A 25038-nucleotide genomic window follows, 5' to 3' on the forward strand; every position below is an offset into this window, starting at 1 on the left:
ACTGTGTGTGTTGCACATCCATGATTTATGATAGTGCACACTCGCCTATATTTTTGGCTTACGACAAAGTTTTTTTACGGCATTGTATTTTGTGCATACATGTGCAATAAATGTGCGCCATAAGGCCGGTGCTGCGTTTAGTGTAAAGTAGTGGCTTGTGAAATCTGTTGTCTTATGTCCAGCAGTCATAGCTAGGTCTGTCATTGTAGGAAATGCCGGTTTGCAGGAGGGGACGGAAGCTTTCAAGACTGTAACCTTCGGCTTGTCCATATAAAATATGTGCATGATTTGCTACAAGTGATATGCGAAAGAAATTCAGACGTGTAACACTCTCTATGCATCTAGTATTATGTTGATACATAAAAACCCTCGGTTGGACAAGGTGTACAGCAGGCTTGCATTATTCTGCACATTAGTGCAATTTTTTCTTTGCAAGAATTTATGCCAAATTGGTGTCCTGGTCATCCTGCAGAGGTGGCCGTTACAGATACTGTAAGACAAGTTTAACTGTACATTTCTACACCACCTGAAGGGTGGTCAGACCCATGCATAATTTATCACCCGTGAAACCACCCAGGTGGTCATTAAATATGCGTGTATATTTCTCTATACCAGCACTAGGCTAACCACTGCCCGAGGCGCACTGCTTAACTGTTGGTTCCTTATCGGGCAGCAGATCAAATGTAACGATCAATCTCTTCCACTAAGCAGCACGGCCGCGAGTCTTTGTGACACACGAACACAAGAAAAAGTGGCATATCGGAGCTGTAACAACGCATGCGGCAGTCATCAATGACTTATCGTACCGGTGCTCTTGGGGCTCGAACGGTGCCTTGGTACCCGTTGCTCAATTTGTATTACACGTTCCTGCATACGTCAGAGAAACCACACGTGCAGCCGTGCTGTACCCGTTACGGAGCTGTCTCTGCAAGCCAGGATTCACCACTGAAATTTAGATCCAACCTAAAAGTGATCTGCAGAAGAATTGTGTCACCGGTGCCAAATTCGATGTCCTTTCAACCGTAGAGTTTCCTATAAATACAACAGAGAGAACTCTGGCGCTAGTGTCTATTGAGATGACACGCATGGTGCTTCAACAGCATATAAATTATGACTAGTATACAGATTGTATAATCTTCGAACATACTCCTTTACTTCGTTTGGCATGGCTTCGAGCTGCTTTGTCACCAGACGATATTCAGCAAATGTTCAACAGCACTTCGCCATCTTCGCTTTTTAGGCTCGCCTATTCAAATTGGGTCACAGCATTCTCGGTGCTCCATTTGTTTTTCTGAAAAAAAAATCAAAACACAGCAGTCAACAAAGCCACAAGTGTGTTTAATGCCAGCAAGCACGAAAACGAGGCAATTTTGTGTACTAGCCATCCTTCCCTCGATGTGAACGCTAGCAGTGCCTTAGTCCTTTCTAGTTATTTTAAGTTTTCATGTTCTCTATATGATTTCATCTTCATCATCATCAGCCTGAGTACGTCCACTGCAGGACAAAGGCCTCTCCCATGTTCCGCCAGTCAACCCGGTCCTGTGCTTGCTGCTGCCAGTTTATACCCGCAAACTTCTTAATCTCATCTTCCCACCTAACCCTCTGTCTACCCCTAACCTGCTTGCCTTCTCTGGGAATCCAGTTAGTTACCCTAAACGACCAGCGGTTATCCTGTCTACGCGCTACATGCCCGACCCATGTTCATTTCTTCTTCTTGATTTCAGCTATGATATCCTTCACCCCCGTTTCTTCCCTAATCCACTCTGCTCTCTTCTTCTCTTTTAAGGTTACACCTACCATTTTTCTTTCCATTGCTCGCTGCGTCGTCCTCAGTTTAAGCTGAACTCTCTTTGTAAGTCTCCAGGTTTCTGCTCCGTAGCTAAGTACCAGCAAGATACAGCTGTTATATACCTTCCTCTTGAGGTATAGTGGCAATCTACCTGTCATAATTTGAGAGTGCTTGCCAAATATGCTCCACCCTATTCTTATTCTTCTAGTTACTTCAATCTCGTGGTTCGGCTCCGCGGTTATTACCTGCCCTAAGTAGACATAGTGTTGAGATGTTTATTGGCGGACACTTATCGATGATGCTTGACAGCGGCAGTCAACACGGGTACCGACTCTCTGCACGAGCTGCTCTTCTTCTTTGCTAAAAGGGTGACCAACTAGAAGGCGCTGGAGAGGACGACCCACTGTTCGAACGCTTCGCCACAATTACCCCGGGTACGAAGAGGGAGCCGCCTGGCGACCTAACAGCTGGTTACTATGAGCGGGTCGTGGTAGGCTTTGAGGCGCTCCACGTTGACAATGTCGTGCCCTAGACGGCGCATGTCCGAAGATGGTTCGATGGGTTCGATTAAGTAATTTACAGGGGAAGTGCGATCGACGACACGGTAGGGGCCTTCGTATTTGGGCATTAGTTTTGAAGATAGGCCAGTTGAAGTGGTAGGGATCGAGAGCCAGACGAGCGCTCCAGGGAGGAACGTATGCGCAGTAGTGCTGGTGTCCGCGCGAATGCCTTTTTGCCGCTCTTGATCATGCGCTGTAAAGGTCTTTGCAAGCTCTCGACACTCTTCAGCAAGCTTGGCTGTAGCAGAAATAGGCGCCCACTCGGACGGATCTCCCTTGTACGGAAGGATAGTGTCGATGGTGTGTGACGGGTGCCTTCCATATAATAAAATGAAAGGTGAAAAGCCAGTAGTGCTCTTAGGGGCAGTGTTATATGCGTAGGTGACGAAGGGTAGAATGGCATCCCAATTTGTGTGATCGGCGGCGACATATTTGGAGAGCATGTCGCCGAGCGTACGGTTGAAGCGTTCAGTGAGGCCGTTCGTCTGCGGGTGGTAAGCAGCAGGTTTGCGGTGAACAACGTTGCACTCTTTGAGAATGGCTTCGACGACTTCAGACAGGAAGACGCGGCCTCGTTCACTGAGCAGTTCCCGAGGTGGACCGTGTCACAGGATAAATCGTTGGAGCAGGAAGGAGGCCACATCGCTCGCTGTAGCCGTGGGGAGAGCGGCAGTTTCGGCGTATCGCGTGAGGTGGTCCACAGTAACAATGGCCCAGGGGTTACGAGTCGACGTTAGTGGAAGTGGCCCATACAAATCGATGCCAACGCGCCCAAACGGCCTGACATTCGCGTTCGATGCTCTAACCACTGAGATACCACAGCGGCCAAACGGCCTGGCAGGGCAAGGTAGAGGTTGCAGACCTACCGGCGACAGGTGCGTTGAAGTTTTGCGGCGCTGACATTCTATGCAGGCGCGAACGAATTTCTGCCCGTAGCGGTACATGCCGCGCCAAAAGTACCGTTGGCGAACGCGGTGGTAAGTCTTCGATACCCCGGAGTGCGCACATTGCGGATCAGAATGAAAGAATTCGCATATGTCAGAGCGCAGACTGCGGGGTATGACTAGTAGCCACTGGCGGCCGTCACCGTTGTAATTGCGTCGGTGGAGGAGGTCGTCGTGAACGGCGAAATGGTGGGCTTGACGACGCAACGCGCGAGTGGATGGTGTGGATGGATCAGTCAGCAAGTCTATCAGTGAGGCAATCCATTGATCCTTGCGTTGTTCAGTAGCAACGGCATGAATGCTAATGGAAGAAACGGCAGGATGAGACGCTGAGTCGTGGGCATTGTCGCCAGGCAAGGGAGAGCGCGACAGGGCGTCGGCGTCAGCGTGTTGCCTTCCGTTGCGGTACAGTACGTGTATGTCGTAGTCTTGCAGGCGAAGTGCGCACCGGGCGAGACGGCCTGAGGGATCTTTCAATGACGACAACCAGCCTAGTGCGTGATGGTCAGTGACTACATCAAATGGGCGACCATAGAAATAAGGTCGGAACTTGGTAAGGGCCCAGACGATTGCCAGACATTCTTTCTCAGTGACGGTGTAATTAGTCTCGGCTTTTGTAAGCGTACGGCTTGCATATGCCACGACATATTCCGGGAACCCTGGTTTGCGCTGCGCAAGGACAGCGCCGAGACCAACACCACTGGCGTCCGTGTGTACCTCTGTAGGGGCCGTAGGGTCGTAGTGGCGGAGTATGGGAGGCGACGTCCACAAACGACGGAGCGTTGTGAATAAGTCGTCACATTGTAATGACCACGAATGGAGAGGCCCATTACTTTCGAGGAGCTTCGTCAGCGGCGATACTATAGACGCGAAGTTTCGAATGAAATTCATGATGATACGGGGCGCGAAAAAAACGACACACAACAGAGAAGAAGTACACGGGACGACGCGCTACTAGCAACTGGAATATTTTATTCAGGAAACACCATTTATATCGCAGTGACATCAAATTTAACCCAACGAATCGACCAAAAACTAAAAATACATGCTCAGCATGCCTATAAGTAACGTTGCAGATAGGCTATCTCCCCTTCCTGCAGACTGATAGAGGGGTGGCTGATGCAATCAGGCCCCTCCCTCTGGATAAAGAGGGCTTCTATAATCTCCCTCTCCGCTGAGCCCCTGTGCCTGTAGATTACAGTTGTCTGCTCAAATACTGGCTTACAGTTACCCTGATCGCATCCTCTGCAATGCATCGCCAGATGCGTGAACGGCCTTCCTATTAAAGAGCTGCTGTGCTCTCGCAACCGCACGTTGAGGCATCTACCAGTTTGCCCTATGTATGCCTTGCCGCACGACAGTGGTATTCTATATACAACACCACGTGCGCAAGGAACGAACTGCCTTACGTGCTTAATGGCACATCCTCTTTTTTCACACTGCTTTGGCCTACCTGTCTTCTTACCAACCGCTGAGCAGATGCGGCCCACCTTGTTTTCTGCGGAGCACACGAGATCCACCCCATACCTCGAAGCCACTCTCTTAAGGCCGTGCGAAAGCCAGTGGATATACGGGATTTTTGACACTCTTTTTCTTCCCTGCGGGACATTCGTGTCTAGGCCTGTCCCAGGCCGTTGCTTAATGGACTTTTTTATTTTTTCGCAAGCAGCAGCTAAGACACTATCAGGAAACGCCGCGTCTCTTAGTCTTTCCACCTGCGCAAAAAAACCAAAATTTTTTTAGCCAGAGTTGACAACGATCTTGTAACTGGCCTTGAGGGTTTGGTCCAAAAAGTGTACAGATATGTGGACGACTATTTGCTGTTGATTAATTCAGACAACTTTGATAGCAGAGTTGATGAAGTGCTCAGTGTGTTTGGTAATAAGGGGCGGGGCTTGACATTCACGCGCGAAGTGCCGAAGAATGGAAAGCTGCGTTTTCTGGATTTGCAGCTGTCATTCCAACAAAAACACGTGTGTTGGATGTTTTCCCCTAGGACCGCGAAGCCGCTTCTTGATTACAGCTCTGGGCACTCTCGCCTAGTAAAAAATGGCATTGCCATGACGTGCCTAAAAACGGCGTTGGACAGATCATGCCCACATCTTATGGAGACAAGTTTTTTTGCGCAGGTGGAAAGACTAAGAGACGCGGCGTTTCCTGATAGTGTCTTAGCTGCTGCTTGCGAAAAAATAAAAAAGTCCATTAAGCAACGGCCTGGGACAGGCCTAGACACGAATGTCCCGCAGGGAAGAAAAAGAGTGTCAAAAATCCCGTATATCCACTGGCTTTCGCACGGCCTTAAGAGAGTGGCTTCGAGGTATGGGGTGGATCTCGTGTTCTCCGCAGAAAACAAGGTGGGCCGCATCTGCTCAGCGGTTGGTAAGAAGACAGGTAGGCCAAAGCAGTGTGAAAAAGAGGATGTGCCAGTAAGCACGTAAGGCAGTTCGTTCCTTGCGCACGTGGTGTTGTATATAGAATACCACTGTCGTGCGGCAAGGCATACATAGGGCAAACTGGTAGATGCCTCAACGTGCGGTTGCGAGAGCACAGCAGCTCTTTAATAGGAAGGCCGTTCACGCATCTGGCGATGCATTGCAGAGGATGCGATCAGGGTAACTGTAAGCCAGTATTTGAGCAGACAACTGTAATCTACAGGCACAGGGGCTCAGCGGAGAGGGAGAATATAGAAGCCCTCTTTATCCAGAGGGAGGGGCCTGATTGCATCAGCCACCCCTCTATCAGTCTGCAGGAAGGGGAGATAGCCTATCTGCAACGTTACTTATAGGCATGCTGAGCATCTATTTTTAGTTTTTGGTCGATTCGTTGGGTTAAATTTGATGTCACTGCGATATAAATGGTGTTTCCTGAATAAAATATTCCAGTTGCTGGTAGCGCGTCGTCCCATGTACTTCTTCTCTGTTGTGTGTCGTTTTTTTCGCGCCCCGTATCATCATGAACCAGCACCAACTCGCCCAACTTTTTACTTTACTTCGAATGAAGTGCCGAAAGTAGGAACACAGTCCTACGAAACTGCGCAGTTCCTTGACGGATGTCGGCTTGGGGAACTCTGTCACGGCCCGAAGCTTGGCTGGATCGGGGAGAATTTCGTTCTTGGACACGACGTAGCCGAGTATTGTCAACTGCCGAGCTGCAAATCGGCACTTCTTTAGGTTCAGTTGCAGACTGGCGTCACTCAGACGCGTTAAAACATGCCACAGGCGATGAAGATGCGTGAAAAAGTCCGGAGCGAAAACAACGACGTCATCGAGGTAGCACAGGCACGTGTGCCATTTCAGGTTACGCAGAACGGTATCCATCATGCGCTCAAAGATGGCGGGCGCATCGCACAGCCCAAACGGCATGACGTTGAATTCGTACAAGCCGTCGGGAGTGACAAAAGCGGTCTTTGGTCGAGCGTCCTCAGCCATAAGTACTTGCCAGTACCCTGAGCGCAAATCGAGAGATGAAAATAATTCGGCTCCTTGCAGGCTGTCAATCGCGTCATCTACACGCGGTAGTGGGTGCACGTCCTTACGAGTGATCTTGTTAAGGCGTCGGTAGTCCACACAGAACCGCACAGAACCGTCCTTCTTCGCGACGAGAACGACAGGAGACGCCCAGGGGCTGTTAGAGGGTCGAATAACATCGCGGCGAAGCATGTCGTCCACTTTCTCGTTGATTACACGGCGTTCTGTGGGAGATACGCAATATGGACGTTGCCGTAGTGGTGGTTGTGCACCTGTGTCGATGCGATGCGTAACAGTGGATGTGCGGCCGAGAGAAGGTTGAGCGACATCGAAAGAAGAGCGGAATTCTAACAGGGCCAGAAGCTGGGAGCGCTGGACCGGCGTAAGGTTGTCGGCAATGGAAGGACCGAATACATCAGCGGATGATGAAACAGATGTAGAAACAGCACTAAGCGTATTGAAACTTCGGCGGTGCGTGTAATCAGGTTGATCCATGACTTCTGCGTCTTCGATGGGTTCCACGCTGCCGAGACATTCCCCTCGCACCAACGTAACACTGTACGGGGATGAGTTCAGAACAAAAATAGTTGCGCTGCCATGGGTGACTTGCACGGTCGCGAGAGGAACCAGTAAGCCTTTTCTGGTGAAAACACGATGAGATGGCGAGATGAGTGCAGTGGTGTCGGAAAAATTTGCGCAGTAGACCGACACTGCCGCAGACGAGTTTGCAGGCACATGCGTGTCGTCCCTGACGGGTAACTTGCTTGCAGAAGATGGACTGCCAGCCGGCGTCAAAGCACAGAATTGTGTCAGCTCTATTTCTGCTGGTGCGCAATGAATGACGGCGTCGTGGCGGGAGAGAAAGTTCCATCCTAGGATGACGTCGTGAGAGCATGAAGGAATTATGATGAATTTTACGGCATACATCACGTCCTGAATCATGAGGCGGGCTGTACACATCGCTGTAGGGAGAATGCTTTTGGCGCTGGCTGTACGGAGGGATAGCCCGGAAAGTGGCGTGGTCACTCTGCGCAGTAATCGGCTAAGTTTTGCGTCTATGACGGATACGGCGGCTCCAGTATTTACAAGGGCAGATGCACGAACACCATCCACAAGCACGTCTATCACGTTTGATGGGCTTTCCTGAGGGCTTCCGCAGTTCGACAGCGTCGCAGCCCTTGCCTCGTGGACTGCCACGACTAGTTTTCCTGGTCACCCTCTAGTTGACGTGGCCGCATCGGCGACAGTGAGCGACGTCGCGGAGAATGTGAACGGCGGGCAGATGGAGTGGGGCGGGATGACGGTGACGTAGTCGGCGGTTGGTCATAAAAGCGGCTCGATTGGCTGGGAAAATTGGAGGCAACCTGCGGTTCCTGCACACGATTGCAATAGCGTGCCACGTGACCGACGCAACCACAAGCAAAGCAGATGGGGTGATTGTCAGCAGTGAGCCATCGGTTCGCGGGTCCCATCCATGTCGCAGAACGCGATGGGCGAGCCGGCTGCTGATATAACTGCATAGTGGGCGGCACACGGGGCACGTGGATGACGTCGGCATATGTAGGCGCCACAGTTTCTCCGAAAGCCTGGGGCCTGGTGATGGTTTCGGTGTAACCAAGGGGGCCATTCACAGGAATCGGTGGGGGTGGCCTGGCGACAACTTGGGCGTAACTGAGTGGTGTAGATACTGGAGGCGGCTGGTGGTATTCAGGGATGACCTCCGCGATTCCCTGCTGAATTGCTCGGCGGAGGGGAGGCAGAAGTGTGCTGGACGGCTGTTGAGCACGTTGCGGGGGAGCAAAAGCCAGCAAAGAGACCTGGCGGGCAACTTCCTCACGCACGAATGACTTGATTTCAGCGAGCAAGGTGGTGTGGTCAGGAAGTGTTGACAAGGCCGAGAGATCAGCGTCACGTGAGGGTGGTCGACGGGTCATCGAGTGCTGCCGCCGCAGCTCCTCGTAACTTTGGCAGAGTGTAATGATCTCTGCCACAGTGCGAGGGTTCTTGGCCAGGAGCATGGTGAAGGCATCGTCGGCGATGCCTTTTAGAACATGGGTAATTCTGTCGGCCTCTGACATGCTCGCGTCCACTTTCTTGCACAAGTCAACGATGTCCTCTATGTAACTTGTGAAGGACTCACCCGTCTGCTGTGCTCGTTCACGTAACCGCTGTTCGGCTTGCAGCTTACGAACGGCGGGACGGCCGAACACGTCGACGACGGCGGTTTTAAAAGCGGACCAAGTGGGGAAATCGGATGCGTGGTTGTTGTACCACATGCCGGCCACACCCGCGAGGTAGAAAACCAGGTTGCCGAGTTTACCTGCCTCATCCCAATGATTGGGGACGCTGACGCGTTCATACATAGCGAGCCAGTCCTCAACGTCGGTGCCATCCGCGCCGGTGAAGCTAGGAGGGTCGCGGATGCGGGGACACCGGAACATGGCGTCGGCGCAGGAGGAAGCGTTTGCTGCGCGGCGTCTTGGTGTATGGTAGAAGGCACGGTGCGGGATCGAAGCTCGAAGGGCATCGAATGCTAACCGAAGGTGTTAGAAGGGCACAGCACACTCCACCAAGTTGTTGAGACGTTTATTGGCGGACACTTATCGATGATGCTTGACAGCGACAGTCAACACGGGTACCGACTTTCTCCACGAGCTGCTCTTCTTCTTTGCGAAAAGGGCGACCCACTAGAAGGCGCTGGAGAGGACGACCCACTGTTCGAAGGCTTCGCCACAATAGTCTTTTACAACTTCAAGTGCACTATTACCTATATCGAAGCGCTGCTCTTTTTCGAGGTTCTTATATATTACTTTCGTGTTCTGCAGATTAATTTTAAGACCCGCCTTTTTGCTCTCCTTGTCTAACTCCATAATCATGAGTTGCGATTCGTCCCCTGAGTTACTCAGCAATGCAATGTCATCGGCGAAGCGCAGGTTACTAAGGTACTCTCCATTAACTCTTATCCCTAACTGTTCCCATTCTAGGGTTCTGAAAACCTCCTGCAAGCACGCGGTAAATAGCATTGGGGAGATTGTGTCCCCCTGCCTTACACCCTTCTTGATTGGTATTGTGTTGCTTTCTTTATGAAGCACTATGGTAGCAGTTGATCCCGTGTAGATTAATTCCAGGATGTTTATATATACTTCATCGACGCCCTGATAACGCAGTGTGTGCATGACGACTGATATTTCTACTGAATCAAACGCCTTCTCGTCATCTATGAAAGCTATGTATAGTGGCTGGTTATATTCTGAGCATTTCTCTATTACCTGATTGACAGTATGAAGGTGGTCGATTGTTGAGTAGCCTGTTCGAAATCCTGCTTGTTCCTTTGGTTGATTGAATTCTTATGTTTTCTTTACTCTGTTAGCAATTACCTTTGTAAATAGCTTGTATACTACAGAGAGCAAGAAAATCAGCCTCTAATTCTTCAAGCCTTTGTCATCTCCTTTCTTATGTATTAAGATGATGTTAGCGTTCTTCAAAGACTCTCGTACCCTTCCCATCAGGAGACACCTCGTAAACAGGGTGGCTAGTATTTCTAACACAATTTGTCCTCCATCTTTCAGCAGATCTGATGTTACCTGATCCTCACCAGCAGCTTTGCCTCTTTGCATGCTCTCCAAAGCTTTTCTGACTTCTTCTATTATTACTGGTGGGGTGTCATCTGGGTTATTGCTAGTTCTTATAGTATTAAAGTCGTGGTTGTCCTGGCTACTTTACAAATCTCTGTAAAACTCCTCCGCTATTTTAACTATCCTATCCATATTGGTAGGTATTTTGCCTTCTTTGTCCCTTAGTGCATACATCTGATTTTTGCCTATCCCAAGTGTCCTCTTCACTGCTTTGACGCTTCCTGCACTTTTCAGAGCGTGTTCAATTCTCTCCATGGTATACCTTCTTACATCGGATACCTTACGCCTATTAATCAACTTCGAAAGCTCTGCCAGTTCAATTTTGTCTGTTGTACTTGAGACTCATGATTGGACGCTTCTTAATGAGATTTTTCGTTTCCTGGGAAAGCTTGCCAGTGTCCTGTCTAACTACCCTGCCTCCAACTTCCACTGCACACTGCGTAATGATACTGGTCAGATTATCATTCATGGTATCTTCACTAAGGTTGGTTTCCTTAATAAGAGACGAGTACCTGTTCTGAAGCGATACTCTGAATTCCTGTACTTTCCCTCTCAGTGCTAGCTCATTGATTGCCTTCTTGCGTATCAGTTTCTGTCGTTCCTTTCTCAACTCTAGGCGAATTCGAGACCGTACCATTCTATGGTCACTGCATCGTACCTTGCCAACCACTTCCACATCCTGGACGATGCCTCAGTGAGCACACATTAAAAAGTCTATTTCGTTCTTATTTTCTCCATTAGGGCTCCTCCATGTCCACATTCGGTTTCCTCGTTTTCGGTAGAAGGTATTCAAAATCCGTAAAGTATTGCGCTCTGCGAATTCTAGTAGTAGCTCTCGTCTGGCGTTTCTAGTACCGATGCCATAATCTCCAACTGCCTGGTCTCCAGCCTGCTTCTTCCCTACCTTTGCATTAGAGTCTCCCATCAGTATTGTATACTGTGTTTTTACCTTACTCATTGCCGATTCCCCATCTTCATAGAAGCTTTCAACTGAAGCGTCATCATGGCTGGATGTAGGCGCGTAAGCCTGTACTACCTTCAGCTTGTATCTTTTATTCAGTTTAATTACGATACCTACCACCCTTTTATTAACGCTATAATATTCCTCTATGTTGCCAGCTATGTTTCTGTGAATTAGGAGCCCAACACCCAGTTCTCTTCTGTCAACCAAGCCCCGATAGCAAAGGACGTGCCCATTCAGTAGCACCGTATAGGCCTCATCTGTCCTCCTAACCTCACTGAGCCCTATTATATCCCATTTAACACCCTCTACCTCCTCGAATATTACAGCTAGACTTCCCTCACTATAAGGTTCTAACGTTAAACGTTGCCAAGTTCAGGTTCAAATGGCGGCCTGTCCGGATCCAGAGGTTCTTAGCACCCTCTGCTGCGTTGCAGATTTGACCGCCACCGTGGTCAGTTGCTTGCAGCTGCTGGGGACTTAGAGCCGTGAGTTTTTTAACGTATGCGTGTGGTAGGTAGTGGCCAGATACTGCACCAGGGTTGCCAATGCTTCTCTGGTGAGGGAGTGCGTTCCCGGCGATGGTTACCGGTGAGGCCGCACCCCAGGCCTCGTAATGCAGTTCCATCACCACGCGGATTTTTTTATCCGGTTGGGAACTGCGCGGCACCGGGTTTTGAACCACGGACCTGTTGCACACGAGGCGGATGCTCGAACCACTACGCCATCGCTGATAAGCGATAGGGCCGCGGTTAGGTTTGGTTAAGTTATGCTAGGTTAGGTTAAGTAAAGTTAGGTTAGGTCTTCTTTTCACTTTTTCTATTACAAACGGCTCTTTTCGGGGCCACGTAAATGATGCACTTGCTGAGTTGCAACGAGAATTTTGTACTCCTGCCATGACCCTCTCCGTCAGCAAATAATACTTATTAAAAGTGTATTTTACTTCTTGTTACGGGACGTTATATTGATTCACGGTGCTCCGAGACAACTCCTCACAGACCGTGGCCGTACATTTCTATCCCAAGTCATCGCCGACATTCTGCAATCTTGTTTCACGTAACACAAACTGACTACCGCTTACCACCCTCAAACGAATGGCCTCACGGAATGATTTAACCGTGCTCTAAAAGATACGCTCGCTCTGTACGTGTCGCCCTACCACCGAGACTGGGACTTTGCCTCTTAGCCTACGTTACTTTCGGGTATAATGCATCCCGTCACGACACAGCAGGCTTTTCGCCGTTCTACTTATTGTACGAAAAAGAGCCGACTTTACCACTGGGCACAGTCATCTCAGCTAACACCTCGTCAACCAGAGAGTATGCCCATGACGCGATGGCGCGAGCCGATCATGCCCGTCAGCTCGCTCGCGCTCGGCTGATGGCGTCGCAAACCAACCAAAGCCGTCGGTACGATGCGGAACATAGAGACGTACATTTTGCTCCCGGTACCCTCGTTTTACTCTGGTCCCCTCATCGTCGGCTGGGCATATCAGAAATATTGTTGTATCATTATACGGGACCCTACCGCATATTGCATCAAGTAACACCTGTCACCTACGAGATCAGCCCCATCGATCCATCATCATCTGCTGTGTGGTCCAGTGATATTGTACACATATCGCGGATCAAGCCCGACAAGAATGCGTCAGATAACAACCTTTAAAGCACCGGGACGGTGCCTCCGCCACCGGGGGTCATGCTACGTGCCAGTGCATGGAGACGAAGAAAAAAAGCATATAGACTAGCGCAAGCTAATCTCTGTGGCTGGCGCTGCTCGCTTAACTGGCTGAAAATACATCTGCGACTACCCCTCCGAGTCAGTCTCCATGCACTGGCACGTAGCAATATTTTGCATTCTGCCCGCATTTAATTTTTATGAGCTTCCTGCTTTTATGCAGCGAGCTTGGATTGAAGGAAAAAGCTTGCCAGGTCCTTGATTTTCAGGAAACCACGCCTAAAGACCAACGAACGAGGAGGGCCTATGCACGTTAGCTTGCGGACGGTTCTCTGTGCACTTCCTAATTACGGCCGGCGCTGCGACGGGGCCGCTGATGGCGACATTTTTCGGAGCGCCGCCTGGGCATAGTCTGACATCTATCGAAGCAGACGGAGCAGAGAGCAACAGCGAGACGAGCGCGCCGGACGTGTCATCGCCAGGAGGGACCGCTCCCACTTCCAGCCAATGCCAGGCGCGCTTTCACCCGCGAGATATGAATGAGCTGGCCTGGCCAATCAGGGCTTCGCATCGCATCTTGTAGAGACAGGGAGAGCATCTCAACCGCGCCGTTGACGCCATTTCAAACGACGTCAAACGAGAGAGAACGAATTCATGAGTGAAATAAGGCCAATATGGTGCGGGACGACCGCATGGTCTTGGAATGGCGCGCGCGAGAAGTTTGGTTTGATTTGGCTTTTCCGCGTGTTTTGGGCGCTGCGGTGACCTCAAAAATAGCATTCTTTCTGCAGTTCTGGTTTGAACGAGGCACTGATATTTACAGAATACGTAGTTTATGTGACATACAACCCAAAATAGTTTTTTGAAACCAGGCTTTTTCAGGATTTTTTCGTTTTCAAAGACCACATCCCTCCTTAAGCAGTGTCTCAGTTGGCATTTGTCTTCAACGATGAATTGCCTATTTACATTGCGATGAAAAATCCATAAACAGGGGCTGTGTCGAGCCGACGTTTTGACAAAACCACTGTTTACAGATCAATAGCCTTCATCTTTTCCTTCCTACTATTTACTTTGTATAATGTAAATGCCTTGAGTGTTCACAAAAATAAAAAAAATCGAATGTCTGCCCTTTGCATTCCCCAGGGAGTCATTTTAACGTCATTTTAAGATGTTTTGTTACCAAGGAATTGTAAAGGTTTGGGGCAACGCGCAGTCTGGTGAAGATGCGTAAGACAACACATCACTGAAGGTGTCAAATCTTCGCTCACCAGACGACTGGTGCTGGGCTATATAGCACGGCTTCGGAATGAAAATATATATATATATTCCATATGAACACACGTTGATACATAGAAAAACCATTGGCTTATAAAATAATTGTTGAAAAAACACGTTTGAGAACAACAACATGATTATGAAAAACGCCTTCGTGAATAGCATGGACACCAAATGTCACCTCATTGGGCTCGTTATTGTGCTGCTAAATACAAGTAAACTGTCCTGCGGAATCGCGCCTCCATCAAAAAAGCAGCCACTGATACCCGGATTGGGTCCCGGCAGCGGCAGTCACTTCACCGAGCACAGTAACCAATCTTCCGTCATGGTGGTCAATAGACATCGCATAATTTTTTTCGATGAATGGTGAACCACGTAGCATGATGCTAAGTGTATTTCATGCGAGGATATTTTAGGTAGAAGCCAAACAGATTGTCAAGTGCAAAACCTGCATCTCTTTAAGAAGACGACCAACATGAAAAGCTGCAAAGCTATATATTTTGACTGCAAAACGTGTAAAGTATAATATATATGCACAAATCAGGTCATTGAAAATTAATCCTCTCACCCAATGGTTCATTTAACCTCGCAAAGACTTGTCATATAAGCTTTTTGCCAGGCCTAGCTTTGTGTAAAGTAGTAACTCTGTTGTTTATTATTGTACTAAAGAGCTCTTTTAGTCTGAAAAAGTAGCGTTTGTCACTTGTACTTTCTTTACTTGACTGAGTGAATGGACTATTTTCGGTGGGTAATAAAAGGAATATGTTACACTTTTCATTCTTTAGGACCACCGGATACAAACACAACGGAGGCACTGGTGAAATCTCGACTGATGTGGGTCAGAGGTACGGTTAGAACGATTTACGTTAATACGTTTTGCGATGCGCGTAGTATGCAAAAAGATCTACACCTGCTTACTTTCCTACATTAGTCATCTGATGCGACTGCAAAGAAAACCTCCTTTTTTTGTCCTTTGCAGTTCTCATGAGTTCCTCTTGAACTTTACTGCGTAAACGTTTCTGCGCCTGTCGCTTATCCTAAAGCTTTTCTGCTGATATATCATTGTTGCGATTGTGAAAATTATTTATTTATCCCTCTAATACACTCGAACATATCTTCTCGTATAAAACGCTGCAGAATGCTAGAGCTTTGCCTTTACGTCAACAAAGAAATAGCGTGATGTGGCACCGTTTGCACACCCACATGAATACTGTACCTTCTCTTTTCCGCGGAGACATTAACCATGTCACAAGAAATGGTAGGCTTCTACACGTAATGCCGCCATTTTTAAAGTACTCTACAGTACTACTGCAAATGCAGTTTCGTTGTGCTCACTGGGACGTAAATATTTTTTTAGCGACCTGGCGCAGTGTCTACAACGCGTCCAAAAAGAAACTAACGCTCCTATGCCTCAACATACTTTTTTGATGCTGTTGCTGATGATGATTATCCCGGAGTACGTGAATATAGGTTGGCTTTCAAATCATTCAGTTGTTGCGCATTTCACATGTTTTGTCGCCTGCTCCGATTGTTCGCTTCTGCGATGCACTATTGCATTAGCTAAAGAAGGATAGTTGCCCTGCAAATTATTTGTATGCTTTTTTTTTTTGAATACCAGTTTCATACACTATCGTGGCTTTGGGCAGAATACGCCCTTGTTTTCTATCAAAAGACCGGAGTTAAATTACCAAGTGGACGAAAATTCTTGTTATTGCTTCTATCTCAATTTTTCTCTAATGAAAAAGCAAATTTTTCGCTGACTACCGATGATGCCGACACCGCAATTTGTTCGAAATGAGTCATTTAGTTTTCTAACGTTAAAATTCTCACTTTCATTCTCTTGGCAATGTCAACACTTTGCTTGGTGTTCAACAACAAGATAATAAATGAAGCTTTCTTTCGTTTTTCTCATTTCATAGTTGAAATGTCCAAAATATATTTCAATGGGTCAGTTAGAGACCAATCGCTACGCCATCATTAGGTACAATGACAAGACGAAACACTTCTTTTACCTTAAACGCAGAATTTATATCTCCCGACGTCCCATACTTAACAGACCGCAGGCGCTAACCCCCCGCCTATTGCAAACGCACAAGTGAACCCAAAGCATGCTAGGCTTCGAGTTGTCTATCCCGGTGCGTACCCCGGTGACACGTGCCCCTCGTACGCACACACCGCGACACTCGCATGCATGCTCTGGGAGTGTATACACGCTCATCTACCTCAAACAAGTGAGAAAAATCCTTCAGAGGCTCACTTCTCACCAACCAGCAGGTCCACGAGGCGGCTGCCAGGCATTTCCTGTCGCTCTCTACGTTGGATACGCCCGCTACGTGCTAAGCGCGTCTTGCAGGACATTAATAAAGTTTTTTTTTTCATTCCAATCCACTCCCCCATTGCGGGCACCACTTTCCCCTGAAGTTTTCAGTGAGCAGCAGCCTATTCTATAGTTGTCGCCTCGATCCGAGCGTTAGGTAGTGTATCGACGTTTTTGTCTACGTTAAGTAGCCTTGCGCCTATTGAATGTTTTCCAGGCGCATCACCTACGCCCTCGATCAAGAAGTAACTCTTCAACTGACGTAGTGGTGGGGAATAGCACAGAAGATTTTTTTTGACATATGGCAACAAATAACAGGCTACGTTGCGTCGATGTATATTTTTATTTATACTAGTACCTGCAGAGCAACGAGGGAATTGAAGCAGGGAGGTAACACGAAAAATAATAATCACGTAAAATATATGCTTACACACAGACAAAGATAAAAAATAAGGTAATAACAAAGCGATGTATGCAACAATAAAAAGTAGTGACATATTCAGGCACAATTTCATCAAAAGAAGAAAATAAAAAAATAAAAAAACAGCTCAAGCAAAAGCCAGGGGACAGCTAGCTTATAGCTCTCGGGAAATTTGAATGTAAAAATGACTTGTTTTAGGAGAGTGTTTTACAATATGCTATACCTTAGGAAGTCTGTTTCACTGCATGCAGGTGTGAGAAAAAAAGTTATTAATGAAACACATTTGTGCGGCATTGCGTTTCAAGAACTTTACAGTCATGATCCCAACGCGTAGAGATGAATTGAGGGGAGAATAAGCACAAGTTTATATTAATACCTGTGATATCACAGTAAATACGAGACAAAAGTTCCAATTTTGTTGCTAAGCCATGTTGAGCTAAGGTTTTCCAGTCAAGGTTGTCTTTAATTAATGAAATCGTGTTTTTATCATTGTGATTGTGAGAGACAAACCTGGCTGGGCGATTCTGGATACACTGAAGTTTGTTTTCAAGACATATGGAGTCTGGGTCCCATGCTGCGCAAGCGTACTCGAGTAATGGGCGAGCGTTCTTATTATAAAGGTATTCTTTAACGCTCCGGGGGCTTTGCGAAAACGGCGTCTATTGAGGTTGGGCATTCGGGAAGATGTTATAGTAACATGGTAAATATGCCTAGTCCATGACAAATCTTCTGAAAAATAAACGCCAAGGTATTTGTAATGCTGTACCCATTCAAGTGATATGTCGTACAAATGATAATCTGACCTCACTGGTTAACGGTTGCGGGTAAAAGATATGAATAGACATTTAGTGCTATTCAAACACATACACGACGTGAAGAGCAAAGTTTTCATTGCATTTAAATCAATTTGTAGGCTAAAATATTGTGTTCGTCTATTATGGTCCTATAAATGACGCATAGTTAATAGTTGTTGTCGGTGTATTAAATGCGAAGCATTCCTTAACGAACATCGGCGACTTTGAGCGTATCTATCTATCTATCTATCTATCTATCTATCTATCTATCTATCTATCTATCTATCTATCTGTCTATCTATCTATCTGTCTATCTATCTATCTATCTATTTATTTATCTATCTATCCATCTATCTATCTATATATCCATCTATCTATCTATCCATCTATCTATCAATTTATCCATCTATCTATCTATCCCCCTATGACTCTTAGCTCTCCTGCCCGTTTCGATAATGGTATCAATATGAAAATTGGTATGGCACTATAGGACTGCATGGCGAGCATAAGTGACTAGTTATAACAGGATTTTATGACATATATGTCATGAGTGTCATGAATTGCATGTCATGGCCTTGCTGCTCTTTCGGTGGTTTTATTCAAACGAAATGTTACAAAACTGGTATGGTAAGACCTGACGGCATGGGGAACACAAACGACAGACCGCGACATAAAAATCTGGACATGCGTCTTATGCAAGAACATGGCTACTGTTTCGCTGTTTCGCTGGCTTGGCATATACGAAATTTGGCATTACGGGGCGTATATAGATGACGTAGGTTTGTGATTGGTGCAAACGAGATAGTCTTGAGATGCGTGACATGTAACAACATCACTTCATCACTTTTCATGTGTCATCGTTTGTCATGACATCGTTTGTCATGCGTTATTAAACGCTGGCGTGGCTGTGGTGTCGAACAAGCAGACATGCAGGGTGTCCAGGCTTGATTTGGTGGGTGCGAGGTTTTTATTCCTTGCTTTCGCCCTTATGCTTCGGTCTTTGACGAGGTTTTGCGTGGAAGGATGGCATTTTATTATTTTCTGACTGTGGTTCCTCAATGATGTTGCTTTTTCCAATGAATTGCAATGTTGCAATGAGGTGCTGTGCTGTAACTATGATACATCTAAACATCAGCTTTCGTTGAGTGGCATTCCGAGCCTCACCTGCTTCGTGGCAGTTAGGCGAGCTTTTACAAATAAGTACGAGTGTTCAAAAGTGCTTCAAAAATTACTGCATATCATCGGACGGAATGATGATGAGTTGGTGTATCTCCGAAGGCACATTGGTAACCGCGAAGCTTCCGTAAACCTTCCCAAGTCTATCGTAACCTAAACACGGGACAAACACTTTGTGTGCGTTTCACCACCGCTTCGTCATCTCTTACCACAGCATCGTTTTGCCGGCGCTTTGGTGCAGCTTCCGCTTTGCGTGCTTTTCGTGTAGGGCATGCTGCAGTCGTTTTCCGAGCCCTCCGCTCCACCGTCTTCCACTCATACTCAAAGCACACAGACTGCCGGCAAAAGACGAAGCGCGCCAAGAGCGAATGCATTTTATGGCTGTTTCTCTAGTGGTCTCCTATCACATAAGAGCCCACATTGGAGTGGAGCGAGCGCTACAGCACCATCTAGTGAGCGAGCCGAGTACTAGCAGTGCGAGTGCCACAGTGCCATCGTCATCGCCACAGCGGTTTCTACGACGAACAACGACGGGCAAGCTGACACCTAAAGGAGCTTCGTCCCTAAAAATCCAGCTCCTGTGTAAAACGAGAGTGGAGACGTTGTGGCCTTGGTTATAACGTCTAAGTCACTAGTTTTGTCATCTTGCGTTGCCGTTAGGTCGTGATTTTTGGTCGGGGCTGCTTTCATTTGCTCCCATATTGCTACGTTCTGTCACGACGCTTCGTCTCAGGCATGGGCTCTTGTTAGTTTCCGTGTCATAGGCAGTGAACAGAAATGTAATGAGCTCTAAATTGTCGTTGGTGGCTGCAAAGGAACTTTGGCAATTCATGCCTTATTTTTTTTTTTCGTGTAGGCGCTGCTAAAGGGGTGCCGAGTGGGGCTGACGTGCTGCCAGCCTCTCGGTGAGGTGCAGCTACCTGGCGATAGTGGTCGGGAATGTCGTCACTGAGTTCACTGCATCTCTGGGAAGTAGTCTATGATGTTGCACTATGTTTACCTGGCTATAGAGAAGGTGCGATAACTGTGAAGCCGCGTTGTCTTATCTGGTGGTGTTGTCACAATGGTTGGTATTGCCGGCTTTCACGTAGCGATATCAGAGCAAGTGGCGGTCAGGGGTGCAACAAACTATGTTTTCCTAATGGCATAGCACTCGTTGACGGGCGGATTGTAGGGCGTAGGTGTCTGGAGATAGAACTTCGGCGGCTCTGCGGCTTCCTTGTGCGCTCAGGAAGAGCATAAAGGCAGGCTGCAGCAGCGTAATCGATAGCTTGTGGCTGTCGCCCTGGTTTCGAAAGAAAGCCTCGTGATTACTGGGTCTCGTATCGTAAGCCCTTAGCCTTGGAGGTCAGTTGAGACTGCGATAAAAGTAAGAATTCTTGCAGTGAATCCTGCCTGGTCACACTCAAAGCCTCGTGCAGGTCGTCGGTTCCTAGCTCTGGAGCGCCATTTTTCACTGCAGCCAGCGTAATGCCGTTTTATGGCAGCGTTTACGTCTCCAGCGTTTTCTCGATTTGCGACACCTCCAAAGCCAACTGAGCAACCATCCTCGACGGGTTCCTTATAATAAAGCTAAACGTTATTGCTGTAGAACCCCTTTGAAGCAGCTCTCTTCCATGCAGATATCATGGCGTCACTTCATCAAACGAATTAAGTAATATATTCAGCGGTTATCTCAGTGTTTCAATTAGGAAGCTACACACTTGATTGATGGTTGATATGTCAAGTTTAATGTCCCAAAGCTGCCATATAATTATGAGAGATGCCGTAATGGAGGGCTCCGGAAATTTCGACCACCTGGAGTTCTTTAACGTGTGCCCAAATCTGAGCACATGGGCCTACAGCATTTTCACCTCTATTGAAAATGCAGCCGCCGCCACCGGGATTCGATCCCACGACCTGCGGGTCAGCAGCCGAGTACCTTAGACACTAAAAAAGCTACGCACGTCTTTTCACTATAGCTACCACCCGTTCCTAGTGGACCACGAAAGAGAAGTTGCTTAGAAACGTTGTTTGAAAGAAATTCCTGGTTTGTCACGTACATTTCTAGTTGTCGAACCATATTTTGCGATATCTTCAAAGAAGAAAGTAGATATTATGCAGTTCTAATCAAAATTTCTGGGGTAAGGTGGTGATTCAGTCGTACATCTCCAGCGATCTCTTTCATCTTTTAAAGTACATTCATGGGAATTCGGAGATGCCCAGACTTGCTACATCACACCTATAGCCGGGGCGAACTAGTAGTTATCGTCACGGCACTAGTTTTTGTCGCTGTTGCTTGTCGCATTAAGGCAGGAGCCCTTATTCCGGTTGCAAACTTGCAGTGTATGGCTATCTCTTTGCCGCACCATGACTGTGGTATTTTCTTTACACTGTGCGTGAAACTAACCTCGTTTGTAGGCGTTCGGTATCTTTATCTCTTTTATTCACAAAACTTCTACAGGCCCCAGCAGGAGCATTGGGTGAAATAGGGGGCAGGATCATAGACAGCGGATGGCACACCATTCTCCTCGATATTTGTTTTGCCATGGGCGTAGCATGCAATAAAATTCGCAGCGCTACAGAGTGACGATGAGTGGGGCCCAGCGTGCTTCCGTGCGTTTGTCCGTCTGTCAGTCAGTCTGTATGTCTATCGGCCCATTTGTTTGTCTGTCTCTCTGTCTGCCTGTCTGTCTGTCTATGCAACGATTTGTCCATGAACTATACCCAAATCGTCCGCCCCCTCGTCCGTCTCTCTGTCCGTCCACCCGTGAACTATTAGAAAACCACTAACGCTATCTAGGGATACTATTTTCAAGAGAAAACGCAAATCTTTCAACCGCGCCCCGCTAGATGGCAATACCTCTCCCGTGTAACCACGCGAAAAATGAACTTTTCAGTCACTCGTGTAATTCCCCATAGAAACGTCTGGCGGTTCTTTTTCCCATGGATCATACAAGCAGCATTTCGTTGCGTCTCTTGATCCACGGAAGGTTCTTTATTCAGTGCAGTAAGATCGATTAGTAATGAATAATTGTAGGCGGTCGCTCTGATGTCATCGGGATCATTTTAAAAATGACGTACTGTGGCGCTTGTGTTCTTGTTCATTTACCTCAACTTCTCGGTAAGTAGGGCACAGCTGTTCATAATATTGTCGTTTTGAATGTTGTCATACATTAAGCTTTACTCTGACACAAATTGTTATTTGACTTTAGTGTCAATTAAAAGCTAACTGTAAGTCGCTCCATAATACTACTTTTACTGCATCTGATACTACTACAAAAGAGGGAACGACGTACACCCTAAGTAATTTCGCACCTAAAAACACATCTACGCACTGTTCATGATACTAGTAGAAGTTCGCTCAAAGCATGTAGCATGTATAAAAAAGATGTACAATCACTGCAGGTGTCACGCCATGCGAATGGATGATTTAAATACCCATCCAATACAAAGTGCTCAATAGTAATGGACCCTCAAGTATAAAAAAAAATATCAACAAAGTCTGGAACGATGTGTATTACGGTACATGTGTGTTGTGCGCACTTACATGATTCGCAGCATGACGAACTATAACACGTGGGTACATCCTCACTTCAAAAGATAGATATGCAGACAGCAATTCACGTAGATAACAATTCACTGTAAGCTTTACAATTTAGTCTCTCCTGCGGTTCAATCGCACGTCTACGCAAGCACACAAATTTTTCTTTCAAAGAGGCCCTAAGAATAGTCCGAATGCGCTGCCGATTGGTAGTCGATGCTTCCGAGAATACGCGTGCCAGATGGTAAACCGCAGCACGCGGCTTAGAATATAAAATAAATTCTCAAAGTATGCTAAATATTGCATGCTCTTCTCTCGACATCTGAAGCGACAAGCTCAAAATTAACCCGTCACAGCCTTTCTATCAGCCATGGCTTATTTGAGAATAGCGTGCTCGGTCTTTAATGGCGCCGCCGCAGTCGGCCGTGACATCTACGCGCTTGCTCGTGCGATCAGACTGAAAAGCCGTGTATTCGAATTGAAAAAAAAAAGTGCTCAAAGTCACAAGGCACATGTGAAGTATTACTTCTGCCATTTCTTCCTCCTTTGCTTTCAGCTGTTTCGTCACCACGAGGGAAGAATGAATGCAATAGCAGCGTGATACCAATAATAATAAATCAGGTCATATACTACAGAGTTTCCCGTTCATTTTAATCCAAATGCCAGCCCAATAATGCTCACGCAATCGAAATAATCAGAGCGCTAAGCTACATAAACTGTGTACTAAACACTTAATCCAAGTGCCAACATATTTAATCCAAGCGCCAACTCAATTAGGACACGTGCCTGTGTGTTTATTTCAAGTGGCGAATTGATTATTCCGATTGCCAACGGGTGTCAGTCAGTATATTCATTCTATGCACAAAAAGCAGAACACGGGGCGCAAAAGTGGCAGTGCAATATAATTGCAATTCGAAGCATATATAAGATAATAGTTTCAAATTATAGCAAACATATTTATTAGTATTTACAGCTACTATTTGTGAAAAAAATAACTGCCGTTGTTGGTATGAGCCGTGCTTGTACTTTGCTATGTGAAAATTTGTAGATTAGTACTTGGCCCTGAGAAATCGTTTTAATGTCAACGAAAGAAAAAAAGCCAAAAAATATTTGCGTATATTTTGTATTGGTCACAAAAGCTCATAGGTGGATTTGTACAGCTTTACAAGACTGGGGCATGACCGGGACCTTTCATGTAATGGGAAAGACAGACTATGGCTATTGGAGTGCCGGAATACATACCAAGATATAAAAGACCTGGCCGTGGGCAGTTATGGCGCGAAATGAGGTACATAACCAAGAAATTAGGAGGCTCTCGTAGGGCAGAGCAAATCTGAGGTAGTTCGAAGAAGATTTCGTCTTGCAGTGCAAATAAGACAAACTCATTACTCGATTGTGAACAGTGGAAGAAATATTATACATTCATTTTGGCTGTTATCCTTTTATTCAAACAAAATGACATATATCCGACAAAATACGCGTGTTTAAAGCAAACACGCTTCAGCAAGACTAGCGTGGTCTGTACAAAAAAAAAAACTGGAGTATCTCCTTTGGTGCTTTTTTTTTAAAACCCGATTCCATATGAACCCAAATAAACGCAAGTTTAATTTGCTAAATGGTTATTTCTCGTTTCAAGAACGAATGAATATCATCTGTCGGTCACCATAATTCGCACTGGGCTGAGCAGACGACTGCGAACGCCTCAGCTAATAAGCAGCCCTACGCCCTCTGCTGAGCAGATGACAGGAGTCTCTGCATATGCGATGGTGCAGGTGATGAAGTAGATGCAGTAGCGATGAAGCATACACTAATATGGGCTCTATAAGCGAATACATTTGATACCCGCAAATGCATTTATTACGACCTTTTTTTTTTCAAGCTGAAGCTGTGACACCAAAAGAATAGGGGGAAATAGCACTGCACCTAATTTCATTCGCGCTAGCATATATAGGGTGATGAAAAAGTTCTTTCTGTTGCTTAAAGTTTACATTATTCCGAAATTTAGACTTTATGAAGTAGCAAACCATGTGATTATGGTGCACATAATAAATGAGCTGATTAACGCGTAGAGTAAAGCCGTTGGCAACTGGGATAAACATTGTTGCACTTGTATTAAACTCACTAGCACGTGGCCTGACTGAGTTCGCGCTTGTATTAGATATATTGTCACTTGGAATAAATGCTGGCACAAAGAATAAATATTTGGCACTAAGACTATTTCAATAGCATGTGGATTATTCAGGCCGCCACTTAGTATGAAGTGAGCGGGAAAAACCTGTAGTTGTATTTGAAAAAAATTTTTGCGGCGATGAATTTGTGAGGCAATGAACTCATTTAGTGAATACATTCAATGGTTACTTAAAAACGTGTTGCGCGAGAACCATATTTTGCAGCATTTAGGCAATGAAACATAAATTAGCGAAATATTCTTTGAACAAGAAATATCCGCTAGTAAATGATACTGTCATAAGAAAACTAGTTTAATCTAAAATTAAGCAA

At 46.6% G+C, this 25038-nt stretch overlaps 1 pseudogene; it reads left to right on the forward strand.

The window, feature by feature from the left end:
• LOC119169775 (venom metalloproteinase BumaMPs1-like) overlaps window positions 1-25038 on the forward strand; it is a 254793-nt pseudogene that overhangs the window by 59728 nt on the left and 170027 nt on the right.

This window comes from Rhipicephalus microplus, chromosome 2 (genome assembly GCF_043290135.1).
Source record: "Rhipicephalus microplus isolate Deutch F79 chromosome 2, USDA_Rmic, whole genome shotgun sequence".
Classification (NCBI taxonomy): Eukaryota; Metazoa; Arthropoda; class Arachnida; order Ixodida; family Ixodidae; genus Rhipicephalus; species Rhipicephalus microplus.